At 40.0% G+C, this 13,162-nt stretch overlaps 1 long non-coding RNA gene across 1 annotated transcript in view; it reads right to left on the bottom strand.

Moving 5' to 3' along the window:
• LOC129049154 (uncharacterized) overlaps positions 1–11,938 on the bottom strand; it is a 28,106-nt gene extending 16,168 nt beyond the window's left edge. The window contains exon 1 of the long non-coding RNA XR_008511986.1: positions 11,818–11,938. This is a non-coding gene — a long non-coding RNA (uncharacterized LOC129049154). The remainder of the gene's footprint in view (positions 1–11,817) is intronic.
• Positions 11,939–13,162: the final 1,224 nt, after the last annotated feature.

The following is a 13,162-nucleotide window of genomic DNA, read 5'->3' as shown; positions in this document are numbered from 1 at the left end:
GAGCAAGAGAAAATGAATGTTCCAGCTCAAGTAGAAAGAGCAAATTTGCCCTTCCTCCTCCTTTTTGTTCTCTTTGAGCCCTCAAAAACTGATTAGATGATTCCACGCTGGGAGGGCAATCTTCTTTACTCAGTCTACCAATTCAAATGCTAATCCCTTCCAGAAACACCCTCACAAACACACCCCAAAATAATGTTTTACCCACTGTTTGGGCATGCATCCCTTAGCTCATCAAGTTGACACATAAAATTAGCCATCAGAAGTCCATCCCTTGTCAACTTGTTTCTTATAAACATCTCTTTAAACCATACTTGATCTCCAAATAAAGACAACAAGGTCATAATTTCATTTAATATGATACAACTATCCAGCATACAACAAAAATGTACAAATCCCTTTCCTAGAATAGGAGGTAAAGTCTTTAACAGATATATTTACTCTTCCCTAATATGCTGTGACTTAAATACCATGATGTAAAATTAATAATACTAAAATACTGATGTAAAGTTAATACATCTTACGCTACATGATAAGTGGATAAAAGAGGAATAAAAGAGGAAAGAAAACAAATACACTTGTAACAAAATAAGGATAAAATACTTATGACAATTAGTTTTCATTTTTGTAACTGGTCACATGGCCATAGCTGGTATTGATAACCGCCTTCTTCTACTACCCATTCTGTATTCCCTTTGCCTTCAACAAGCACCTCAGCTGATTATGTTTCTTTATTGGGTAGGAGTGATTCAGATCTTTATTCCTGAAGAGTCTGGGCCATTCATAGTCCTGCCTTCATTGGATCGTTATAGTTTCCCACTGACTTTAATCAAAGGTCATGGCAATAATAAAAGATTCTCTAGGGCATAGGCTGTATTCCAGACATACTCTTCCTTATGTCCATTGTGGAGCAGTAGTCCACTTCCCTCTTGGTATTCAGTATCGGTTACCTCAGCCAGCACTGTAACTCCCTTCTTGGTCTGTTGATTCAGAGGAATGAGGAGACCAAAGAGACTGGGTGGGTCTTAACTTCCACTTCAACGAAATCATTGTTGTGTCTTCTGGTAGAAGCATTCCTCTCTCTAGAACTATGATCTCTAGGTCAGCAGAGCATAAAGTCATGGGAACAGGAAGCAAAAATTTTATTAGTCCCTATGGGTAACAGTAAGTGGTGCCACTTCCATTTTCACCCCTTGATTCCTAGACTTGTGAATCCTGACTAACAGAAAAACAGCAGCATATATTGGATGCTGATTCAGAGCATATTCTGAAGATCCTTGCCCCAGCCCTGGTAGTGTTGCCACCTAGCTGATGCCAGCTGAGTCTTCGAAAGACTATTCTACCATTCTATCAAGATAGCTGCTGCAGGATGGTGGGTAAGACCAGGGAATTTCATGAGCATGGGCCCATTGCTGCACTTCTTTTGCTGTGAGGGTAATTTCTTGATCAGAAGCAATGCAGTTTGAAATAACATAGGAGTGGATAAGACATTCTGTAAGTCCGCAGATGGTATCTTTGTCAGAAGCATTACACTCAGCAAAGGCAAATCCATATCCAAAGTGTTTATACCAGTAAGGACAAAATGCTACACCTTCCATGATGGAAGTGGGCCAGTGTAATCAACCTGCCACCAGGTGGCTGGCTGACTCTGGAGAATGATGCTATGTCAGGGGCTCAGTGTTGGTCTCTGCCGTTGGCAGATTTGGCACTGAGTGGTGCCATAGCCAGGTTGGCCTTGGTGAGTGGACATCTATGTTGCTGAGCCCACATATAATCTCCATTCCTGCCACCATGGTTATTTTGTTTGTGAGGTCATTGGGTGATGACAGGGGTGGCTGGAGAAATAGACTAACAGGTGCCAATAGAACCCTATTGACTTTGTTCTTAAAGTCCTCCTCTGCTGAGGTCACCCTTTGGTGGACATTTATATGGGACACAAATATCTCCCCCTGCCTTCAGAGAGGTCTATCCATATACCTCTTCCCTAGATTTCTTTGTCACAATTTTCCTATCATGTTCAAGTCCCTGACCATCCAGCCAAATCATTGGCTACAGTCCATGAATTGGTACATAATTGCTTACAGCCACTTCTTCCAAGCAAAGGGCACAACCTGGTACACTTCCCCAAGTGGCGCCCACTGGGAGGATTTCCCTTTACCACTGTCCTTTAGAGATGTTCCAGCTATCCATTTTTGAGTGGTACCTGTGTATCATGCAGAATCATCTGTTAACTAGGCTTGTGTCTTCCCCTTCTCTGTCAATTCACTGTGGAGAACTCCTCATTAGGCTGTAGGTACAGGCTGGGAGAGATAAGGCAGTGTAGCAGCAATGAGAGCCATTCACTTTTGGGCTAATTGTTTATGTAATTTACTTATGCCTTGAGGGCCCATTTGGCCCTGATCACATATAAACCATTTCCATTTGATGAGGGATTGTTGCTATACATGCCCAAATTCATGGCTGGGTGTCAGAAAAAACCCAGTTTATGATTGGCAGTCCAGATCACATGATAACATGGTGGTTCATCAGTCTCTACTAAGGCCCAGTAGCAGCCCAAAAGCTGTTTCTTAAAAGGAGGGTAGTTATCTGATGTCAAGACATTTCTCCAAAATCCTAAAGGCTGGCTCTGCAATTTACTTATAGGTGTTTGCCAAAGGCTCCAAACAGCATCCCTATCTCCGTTGACACTTTAAACACCATTGGATCTGCTGGACCAGATGGCCCAAGTGGCAGAGCAGCTTGCACAGCAGCCTGAACCTGTTGCTGGGCCTTCTCTCATTCTGAGCCCCACTCAAAACTAGCAGCTTTTTAGGTCACTCGGTAAAAAGACTAGAATAGCACACCCAAATGAGAAATATTTTTTGCCTCTAAAATCCAAAGGCACCTACAATACACTGGGTCTCTTTCTGGGTTGTAGGAGAGGCCAGATGCAACAATTTATCCACTAGACCTCTAGAAATTTCATTACAGCAGAAGGCAGTTGAATTTTAGTTGGATATATTCCCCAATCTCTGAGACACAAATGCCTTACCAATAAGTGGAGAGTAGCGACTACTTCTTACTGATTCAGTCCAATCACTATAATATCATCAATGTAATGGACTAGTGTGATATCCTGTGGAAGGGAAAGGCAGTCAAGTTTCCTGTGAGCTAAATCATGACATAGGGCTGGAGAGTTGCTATACACCTGAGGTAGGACATTGAAGGTATATTGCTGGCCTTGCCCGCCAAAAGCAAACTGTTTCTGGTTGGCCTATGGACAGGTATGGATAAAAACACATTTTCCAGATCAATAGCTGCATACCAGGTATCAGGGGATGTATTAACTTGCTCAAGCAATAAAACCACATCTGGCACAGCAGCCGCAATTGGAGTCACCACCTGGTAAGTTTGTGATAATCCAATGTCATTCTTCAAGATCCATCTGTCTTCTGCACAAGGCCAAATAGGAGAGTTGAATAGGGTCTTTGTGGGAATCACCACTCCTGCATCTTTCAAGTTCTTGATGGTGGCACTAATCTACGCAACCCTTCCAGAAAAATAGAATTACTTTTGACTTACTATTTTCCTAGGAAGGGACAGTTCTAATGGCTTCCACTCAACATCTCTACAATAATAGTCCTCACTCCACAGGTCAAGGACCAATGTAGGGATTCTGACAGTGGTTAAGTGTATTTCCAATTATGCATTTCAAAGCCAGGGAAATAACCACAGGATGGGTTGAGGACCCCTGGGAGATGCACCTGAACTAAAACTCCATTGATCACCTGACCTTCATAAATTTCTACTCTGACTAGAGGGCCACAGTGATATTTGGGTCTCTTGGAATTGACTGAGAGGATGTGACTCTCTGTTTTTGTGATTCAAGTTAATCTTTTCTTCACTTGACCTAGAACTTTTCTGCTTATACAGATCAAATAAGATTTTAATAGGCTCCTATCTATTACACCATGATTAACTAGCCAGTGCTATAGGTCTGTTCACATCAGACTATTCTGATTGCTGCTTTGACTCTGCTGCCTATTATAGTAACCACATTCACTTTGTCTTTGGCAGTTAAGCGCCCTGAAATCCAATTACTCCCATTGCATTTAAGTTTTCCATTTCAGTGACTATAGTTCCTACTGTGAGGTTTGACTACAGAGAAGAGTGATCACAGAGCCCTTTAATATTGAGGGTCCCCACACACATTTATTTCTTTCAGTAGATGTGAAAGGCCTGCCTCCTGGACCCTCCCAGTGTAGGTGAGCAGGTCTTAAATGACAGTCCACTCTAACATTCCAATCTCCCCAAGCCTTTGAATCCCTTCTTCTCCATTTAACAAAGCCTTGTCCAGCATTTCCAGTTCACTCACAATGGGCCATCTTTCGGTCAGTGTTTCAGCTACCCAAGCAAACAAACTGTTAAAGCCCCTTATAACTCCCTCAGCTACAACAATAAATGCAGAATTTCTGTTTAGTGTGGGCCCTTATCAGTAAATTCAGCCTTATCCTATTTTATATTCCTTCCGCCATTATTCCACACCCTTAGTATGCACTTCCACACCACATGTTACCTTGATTTCTGCTTGTATAAATTAGAAAACTCATGTAGTTCTTTTGCAGTGTAGTACCTCCTTATGGGTCACACTTTCTACCTTATCTTCAGGGTCCTTCTGGGACTTGAGTCTAGCTCTAGGTCTAGAAGCAAAGAGCAGTGGTGGTACTGGGTCCTGAGGACATTATTTTGCATGGCAACAGCCTCAGGAGAGGTCATTACCATTTCCTCAGGTAATGTGAGGTTAATTTAGAAGACTAATACAACTGTGGGTAGAGAGGCTGATACCACTGGGGTTGGGAAGACTTCTTCTACTGGTAAGATGACTCGTCAGAATTTATGGTCTCAAGGTTCCCAGTTTCATCAGGACCTTCATGCATGTCTCCATCCCAACTTATAGTATTCCATTCTTTCCCAATCAATGTCTTGACTTTTAACAGTAGAAATCCTGCAGATCACAGGTTCCTTGACCTGTGGAGTGAGGGCTATTATTGTAGAGGTGTTGAGTGGAAGCCATTAGAACTGCCCCTTCCTAGGAAAATAGTAAGTCAAACGTAATTCTATTTTTCTGGAAGGGTTGCGTAGATTAGTGCCACCATCAAGAACTTGAAAGATGCAGGAGTGGTGATTCCCACAAAGACCCTATTCAACTCTCCTATTTGGCCTTGTGCAGAAGACAGATGGATCTTGAAGAATGACATTGGATTATCACAAACTTACCAGGTGGTGACTCCAATTGCGGCTGCTGTGCCAGATGTGGTTTTATTGCTTGAGCAAGTTAATACATCCCCTGATACCTGGTATGCAGCTATTGATCTGGAAAATCCTGTGTTGTAATTCAGCCAATTGTAGCATGAGGTTCTGCATTTGATTTTCAGCAATTTCAACCCTGTGGCTACGGGAGATAAGGAATCCTTCAGGGCACGCATAGAAGTTATTATGTCATATATACGACACTTGAGTTGGGAATCTGAATCCCTTAGCTCATCCTTTTCTTTCACCACTTTGTCCAGTAACATAAGAAGCAACCAAACAATGCTATCATACTCATTAATTTTCAAAAAAATGTTTGAAAGTCTCGTATACAGAGTCATCTAGCTTCTTATTTCATATAAATGGTGGATCAGGAGTATTCAATGCAGATATTTTCTATCTCTATAACTAGTTTATGCAATGGAGTATCAGTGCTCTCTTTAGAACTGGAAATAGTCATTAACGTCATTAATGTAATGGTATTAGAAAGCCAATTCCAGAAACCTCAGAACCAAATCAGAAAACTCATTCTTAAAATTCTGTTCCTCTAGAGCCACTTTTCATCTTCAGGGTTTATTGTTTGTATTATTCTCCAGAGAAACAGGACCAATAGGATATATATATATATATATATATATATATATATAGAGAGAGAGAGAGAGAGAGAGAGAGAGAGAGAGAGAGAAGGAGAGATTTATAAAGGGATGTATTATATATATAAAACACACACACATATACACACAACAGATACACACATATATGTGTATATAGAGAGAAAGAAAGAGAGAGAGAGAGATGTATTATAAGGGATTGGTTCATGTGACAGGAAGGCTGGTGGTGTAGTTTCAGTCCAAACTCAAAGATCTGAGACCCAGGGGGGCCAATGATATAAGCTCTGGTTCAAGTCTGATGGCTCAAGAACAAGGATTGTTGATGTCCAGGGGTAGGAGAAAATGAAAGCCCTAGCTCAAGCAGAAAGAACAAATTTGCCCTTCCTCCTCCTTTTTTATTCTATTTGGGCCCTGAACAGATTTGATGGTGCCTACCCACATTACAGAGGATGGATATTCTTTACTTCTTTCCTCTTTATTTCTACTGATTCAAGTGCTAATCTCTTTCAGAAACGCCCCTATAGACACAAGAAGAAATAAGCTTTACCAGCTTTCTGGGCATCCCTTAGCTCAGTCAAATTGATGCAAATTGACTATTACAGACACCCTCCTTTTTTTTTTTTTTTTTTGAGACAGAGTCTCACTCTTGTTGCCCAGGCTAGAGTGCAATGACATGATCTCGGCTCACTGCAACCTCCACCTCCTGGGTTCAAGCGATTCTCCTGCCTCAGCCTCCCAAGTAGCTGGGACTACAGGCACCCACCACCATGCCCAGCTAATTTTTGTATTTTTAGTAGAGACAGGGTTTCACCATGTTGGCCAGGCCAGTCTCGAACTCGTGACCTCAGGATGTTCTGCCCACCTCAGCGGGTGATCTGAGGTGATCTGCCTGCCTCAGCCTCCCAAAGTGCTGGGATTACAGGCATAAGCCACCGTGCCAGGCCTACAGACACCCTCTTACATGCTGCTAGTCTATATAGTCATTGAAGACAGATTATATTTTCTCCCTTTTATATCCCTGCTGTCTAACACATTGCTGATACATAGCCCATGACTGATAAATGTCTATTTAATGAATGAATAAACAATATTGTCTATATTATCACAAAGGTGATATAAGACTGAATTAGCTTACATAGTTTTTCTAGATAGCCATTCAAATACCATCTACAGCACACTTGCCATCTGTATTTTTTCTTAAGAACTTTTTTTTTTTTTTTAGATTGAGTTTTGCTCTTGTTGCCCAGGCTGGAATGCAATGGCACGATCTTGGCTCACCACAACCTCTGCCTCCCAGGTTGAAGCAATTCTCTCCTGCTTCAGCCTTCCAAGTAGCTGGGATTACAGGCGCCCACCACCATGCCCGGCTAATTTTTGTATTTTCAGTAAAGACGGGGTTTCACCATGTTGGCAAGGCTGGTCTCGAACTCCTGGCCTCAGGTGATCTGCCTGCCTCGGCCTCCCAAAGTGTTGGGAATACAGGCATGAGCCAAGGTGCCCAGCCCCTTAAAGACATTTTTAACTCATTTCACAAATACTTCTTGAATATCTACTATTTGCCAGACACTGTTTTATGCTACTGAGACACATGTTGCTAAACAACAATCAAAACATTCCTGCCCTACTGTAACTTGTATTCTAAAAAGGTAACTGATAATAAACATAATAAATAAGTCTTTCCATGTGATTGGTGATCATTGTTATGGGGAGAGAAGCAAAGCAAGGTAAGGGGGCTCAGAACTGACAGTCTGATATTGTGATAAAATAAGAAATATATATTTGGTCTCTGCCCCTGGTTTCTGGCACAGAGCTTCTAAAACCTTTATAATTTCCTGAGCAATCGGGATGCTAGAAGAATCTTTTGTTCTAATATTTGGTCGTTGGTCACATTCCTGACAGAATCTTAATCTCTTGGAATTTCCTGGGTGATACGAGTGTCTTTTGTTCTAACGAGGTAACTTTTGATGGGCTCTTGGATGGGGACTCTTCACCAGAAAGACCAAGCCTTGATCAGAAGCTTGGAACTTTCAGTACTTCCTTTATCCTTTGGGAAGGGGAGAGAGCCTGGGAATTGAGGTAATAATCAATTACACCTTCATAAAAATCCCTGAACTCTGAGCTTCAGGGAGCTTCTGTGTTGTTGAATGTGTAGAGGTGCGAGGAAGATGGCATGACTGGAGAGGATCTGAAAGTTTCGTGCCCCTTCCCGCATATTTCACCTCATGTGCCTCTTCCTCTGGTTATTCATCTGTACCCTTAGTAATATCCTTTATAATAAATGGGTAAACATAAGCAAAGTGTTTCCCTCATTTCTGGGCTCACACACAAAAAAATGTGCTGTTCTAGCAAATTATTGAACCCCACAGGGGATTGTGGGAACCTCCGATATGTAGCTAGTAGGTCAGAAGTATAGAACAGAACCTGAGACTTGGGATTGGTATCTGAAGTGGAGGGCAGTTTCATGGGACAAGCTCTTAACCTGTGGGGTCTGCAGTAACTCCAGTTATTGTCAGAATTGAATTAAATTATAGGACACCCAGTTGGTGTCTGCTGGTGAATTGCTTGGCGTGGGGGAAAATCCCACACATCTTGGTGATCAGAAGTGATCTGTGTTGAGAGGATAGCAGGAGAAAATAGTCATTTGTTTCTTCCTTACTGTTCTTGTAAAAGAGGGTATAGGTTGCAATTTTAAATAAAAGAGTCAGATAGGCCTCACTGAGAGGGTGACATTTCAGTAAGTATTTGAAGGAGTAAGCAGGTTTGCCCTGTGAATGTCTTGGGGAAGAACACCCAGGCAGAGAGAACAGCTAATGTAAAGGCCAGATAGTTTACTTATTCCAGGAATGCCACAGAGGCCAGGGTGGCTGGAGCAGAGAGAATGAAGGGGATAGAGAAGGTGAAGGCAGGGAGGAAATGGCAGAGATGAGCATGCTGGGGAAAGGCTGTGTAGGGCCTAATTTCTATTCCAAGTAAAACAGTGAGCCGGTACAGCATCCTGGGCAGAGAAGTAGCATGATTTGGCTTACATTTTGAATAGATAGGCCTATTTGGGGAACAAGCTCTATTTTAGTAAATAAGAAGATGATCTTTTTAAATTGGTAGTTTCCTCGTTCATATCCCTTGAATACTTTCTCGTGCAGCCAATTCTGTGCCAAATGAGAAGTCTCATCCTGTATGTATGTCTGAATCTTATCCAGGATTTCTCAGCCAACTTATCTTGGCACACAGGAACATTATGACCTGTGGCTAGGAATTTCTCAAAATTCACATTCAAGCTGATATTTAGGATACTGTCCTAAGATGGAATAAAGAAAAAAATGTAACTTAAGTTCTGATTTTAAATATTACTTTAAATGAGTTCTTATAACAAGGGACACAAGATTCAGGATATGATATAAGAATTTATAATTATAGCTACATAATGGTCCTACAAAACGTTACTGCCTCTTTGAATCAAATGTTCTATATGGACCTTTGGAATAATAACAACATTCAAGAGATCATCACTTCTGGATTCCTGTCAATTTTTACTGAATCAAAAGGCAATGAGTAAATTTATTGGAATTGGTCCTAGAAATGTTTTGACACCAGCCAGAAGGAAAAGTCACATAGAGGCTATTTCAAAAGCAAACTGCAGAAAACATTTTATATAAGAAGACCATAAATGGCTAATAAATCTGATAAAAATGTTTTAGCTGCCCTAGTAACCAAAGAAATTTAAAGTAGTAATGAGATACTTAAAGTGAATTTAAAAGAGGAGAAAAAACAAGGAAAAGGAAAAATAGAAGAATATTAGAGTATTTGGGTGAAAATATAGGCATTTAGTAAGACACGGTCTCGAACTGCTTGGGAGTGGGAATAGGGAAATTCTCACATTGCTGATATTTTCAGTGGATCAGAAAAGCAATGTGACAGTACGGATTATAAACATAAAAAAGGATCGCATATTCCTGTACTTTTTACTCCTGGAAAAGTTTCTTTAGAAAATAATGCAAAAAAAAGTTGAATTGCAGCATTATTTTAAATACAGAAAAATTATATACCTTGCAAAAGAAGGAAGGTTAAACAAAATATTTTAAATCCATATTGAGAAATGTTATATAACATTAAACATTCTATGAAAAAATTAATGATGTGGGGAAAATACTTATGACATAATGAGACATTTGATGCAAACAAGGTTCAGACACATGGTCTCGGCCATGTACAAATAATATGTGATAGAAATGAAAACTAAGTGGAAATATATTAAATTGGGAACAGCGATTATCTTTGAATGGTGAGGTCCTACAGGGGTTTATTTTTTATTACATTTTTATACTAGCATTTATAATAAATATGTCTAATATTTCTAATGTTTTTCTATTTTAATAACAATTATGTATTTTAATATACAAATCTATGTAATATTTTCTGTATGTAAATTTTCAACATTATTTTTAAATAAAAAAGAAATATATTCAGAGTATAGCTAAGCAGTTGAAAAATAGCAAAATCTTTCGACCTAGCCAATGGTATAAAATAAATATAGGGATACACTATAGACCAAATACCTTAATTAAAGACAATGACCAATTTTCTAGATGCCAAACCAATGCCATCAGTTTGCTGTTAATCTGAGTAAAATAAGTTAATAACAGTCTATTTGCTGCTAACTATAGAATATTTTAACATTTACCAAATTATTAAAGAGACTGGCTTTATAGTGACCCTTAAGATGGACTAAATCTTAAAAGCACTGTTGTTAAAGAATAGATTCACAGGACAAATATTTCAAGTAAAAGTCAACAAGGAAAAAAATGTATGTGTAAGCATCTAAATTTTATATACCTCCAAGTGTCCTTACAAGGAAGTGTGGAAGAGAACAGACGCTAATTTATGATTCCGGATCAATTTGCTCAAACCTGCACACAGGCGTTACAGGCAGAAGCACACCATTTTTTCCCCCCGTTTGGTATATACCATTCCTCTGGTTATGTTGTTTAATGATATCCTGCCTCAGTGTCAGGCTTAATACAAATAAATAAACAAACAATAATCTCTATTTTTTTAAATAAAGGAAGATTTTTAACCGTTTAAAGATAAGCAGTTTAATGCTATTACTAGAAAAAAATGAGTATTGGTTATTTTAAGAACACGTGCATTATTTTTCTAATTAAGTCTTTGCTTTTGAAACCTTGGAAAATCAGTGTTTTCAGAGCTCCATTTCATTATGAGACAGTTGTGTTCAATGAGTTCAAAGCATCCCCAGTAGGTCTTCCTTCTCTTGGGAGTTCTCATTCCACAGCTGGCTTAGTTTTCTATACCTTCGTGGCCCATATACAAAATTAAAGCCCCAAATTGTCCAAACCTCCCTCAAAAGCAAGCTGAGTATGTGGGAATTCAAATCACTGTTTAGATAGAGTGTGTTTCAAAGCCTTCTGATTACAGTGATGGGAATTCTGAATAGTCTCTAGAAATAAAGCCACACTAACACTTCCAGGACCTATGTTTAGTTCTCTAGAAAGGTAGTTTCCTAAAAGTGCTCACTTAGTTCACTCGGGTGAGCAGTTCTTTCCCCCAAGGATTGTTTCTCATTCTCCATACCTTTCTGCACTTCTAAGTAATTTGTCCAGTGCCCTCTTCTCCCAGGAATTGGAACACTTGATACAAATTTTCTATTTTATTTCAGTCTGCACTTCTGTGGGGCCAGACATTAGATTTTCCTTCCAATTGTCCCACAGACATGTAGCCTCCTTCATTCAAGCAATGAAGGCTATGGTATGAACTCCACACCTGTTCCAGCAAGACACTGCTCCCTTCAGAGCAATCCCGAGTCAAAGGGCACAATACTATCACAAGTGTAATACTGGATGGTGGAGGGGCAGGTAGGAGCACAACTTTTCTGTTAAACTGCTTGCTTAGCCTGGAAATCACTTACCTTCCTAGGTTTCTTTTAGGTGATTGGTCCATTATGAACCTGGAATATGAGCCAGATGCCACGTAAGTGGACTTTCCAGCCTCAGATGACCACAGCCCCCACTGACACCAGGATTACATCTGAGTAGTTACATGCTTACATTCTAAACTGCCTTTTAGAATTGCCAGGTCTGGATTCAAGGGACAACTTCATATCACTGCAGCCACCTTGACCTCTTCCAGAGAGCAGCTGGCTATGGGAAACCATTACAGAAATATTCAAGAAAAACTTAATCTCCCCATTTAGCCACAGGGAAGACATGGAGGACAGGATTTTAGCTTTAAGCCTTAAATGTTCAGGACTGAAGGAGTTAGCCTCAAAATTACTTATAAATCTCATCAAATATTGAGTGTCTGCTTTGTGCCAGGAAAATGTCTACTGTTTGGCTGATCTCCTTGCATGTCCCTTTTGATGATTTCCTGTTTTTGTCCCTTTTTCTTCTTTTGGTGAGGAATCAAGGTTCTCAGTGTAATCAAGTTACTCAGCCTACCGAAATCATTTTGATTTCTATTCACAGGTGTTTTGCCTGTGTTTACCTGATGTTCCCTCTAGCTAATCCAGAGATTCTGTATGTTTAATTGTTGATATAAAGTGGCAGACACACTTTCGAGATCTTAATAGCAAGAATGTAAGCATTTCTTTTCTTTTTTTAATCTTAGGATTTATGACAATTTCATAGAAATCTGACAGAGTTGGATAAGAAACTGTAATAGTGTATATGAGATACAGTAGATATTTGAGGTGGTGGGCGGCGGGGGGCTGTCCTTGAGTAAAACTGAAATAGGCCAAGAGTTTCTTCGGAGGCTCAGTTTTCCTAATTCACAATCTGTTCCCCTCTTCTCCAGCCTCTTCTCCTGGGTACCTGTCATGAATCGTTACCCCAAACGAACTGCATGAGCTAATTTATCTGAAGTTAGGTAAGATACGTTATGAATATCCCTTTTTTATAGATGAGGAAACTGAGGCTTAAATTAAGCCTGGCTTAGAGTTGCACAACTTGTTACTGGCAAGCACAGGGCTTGAAAACAGGTTTTCTGCTTTAAATTCAGTACTTTTCCATATGCCAGTGACGCCCAAACTAGCATCGGTTTTATTTTTGTCTATAAAATGATATGTACATAGAATTGGCTTTTGCATCTTTTTAAAATCAGAGATGTTGATAGCTACTGTTAATAATATCTGTGTAGAGGGTCTAATAACCTCTCTTTTGGGGCCATTGTGATGATGGAATTCAATGAGATCTATGAAGCCCCCAGCATGGTGTCTGAGAGTATGCGCCCACCACATGTGCAGCCCCTTCCTTTCT

Source organism: Pongo abelii, chromosome 10, assembly GCF_028885655.2.
Source record: "Pongo abelii isolate AG06213 chromosome 10, NHGRI_mPonAbe1-v2.0_pri, whole genome shotgun sequence".
In the NCBI taxonomy this organism is placed as follows: domain Eukaryota; kingdom Metazoa; phylum Chordata; class Mammalia; order Primates; family Hominidae; genus Pongo; species Pongo abelii.
This window is presented reverse-complemented; position numbering and strand designations above follow the sequence as displayed.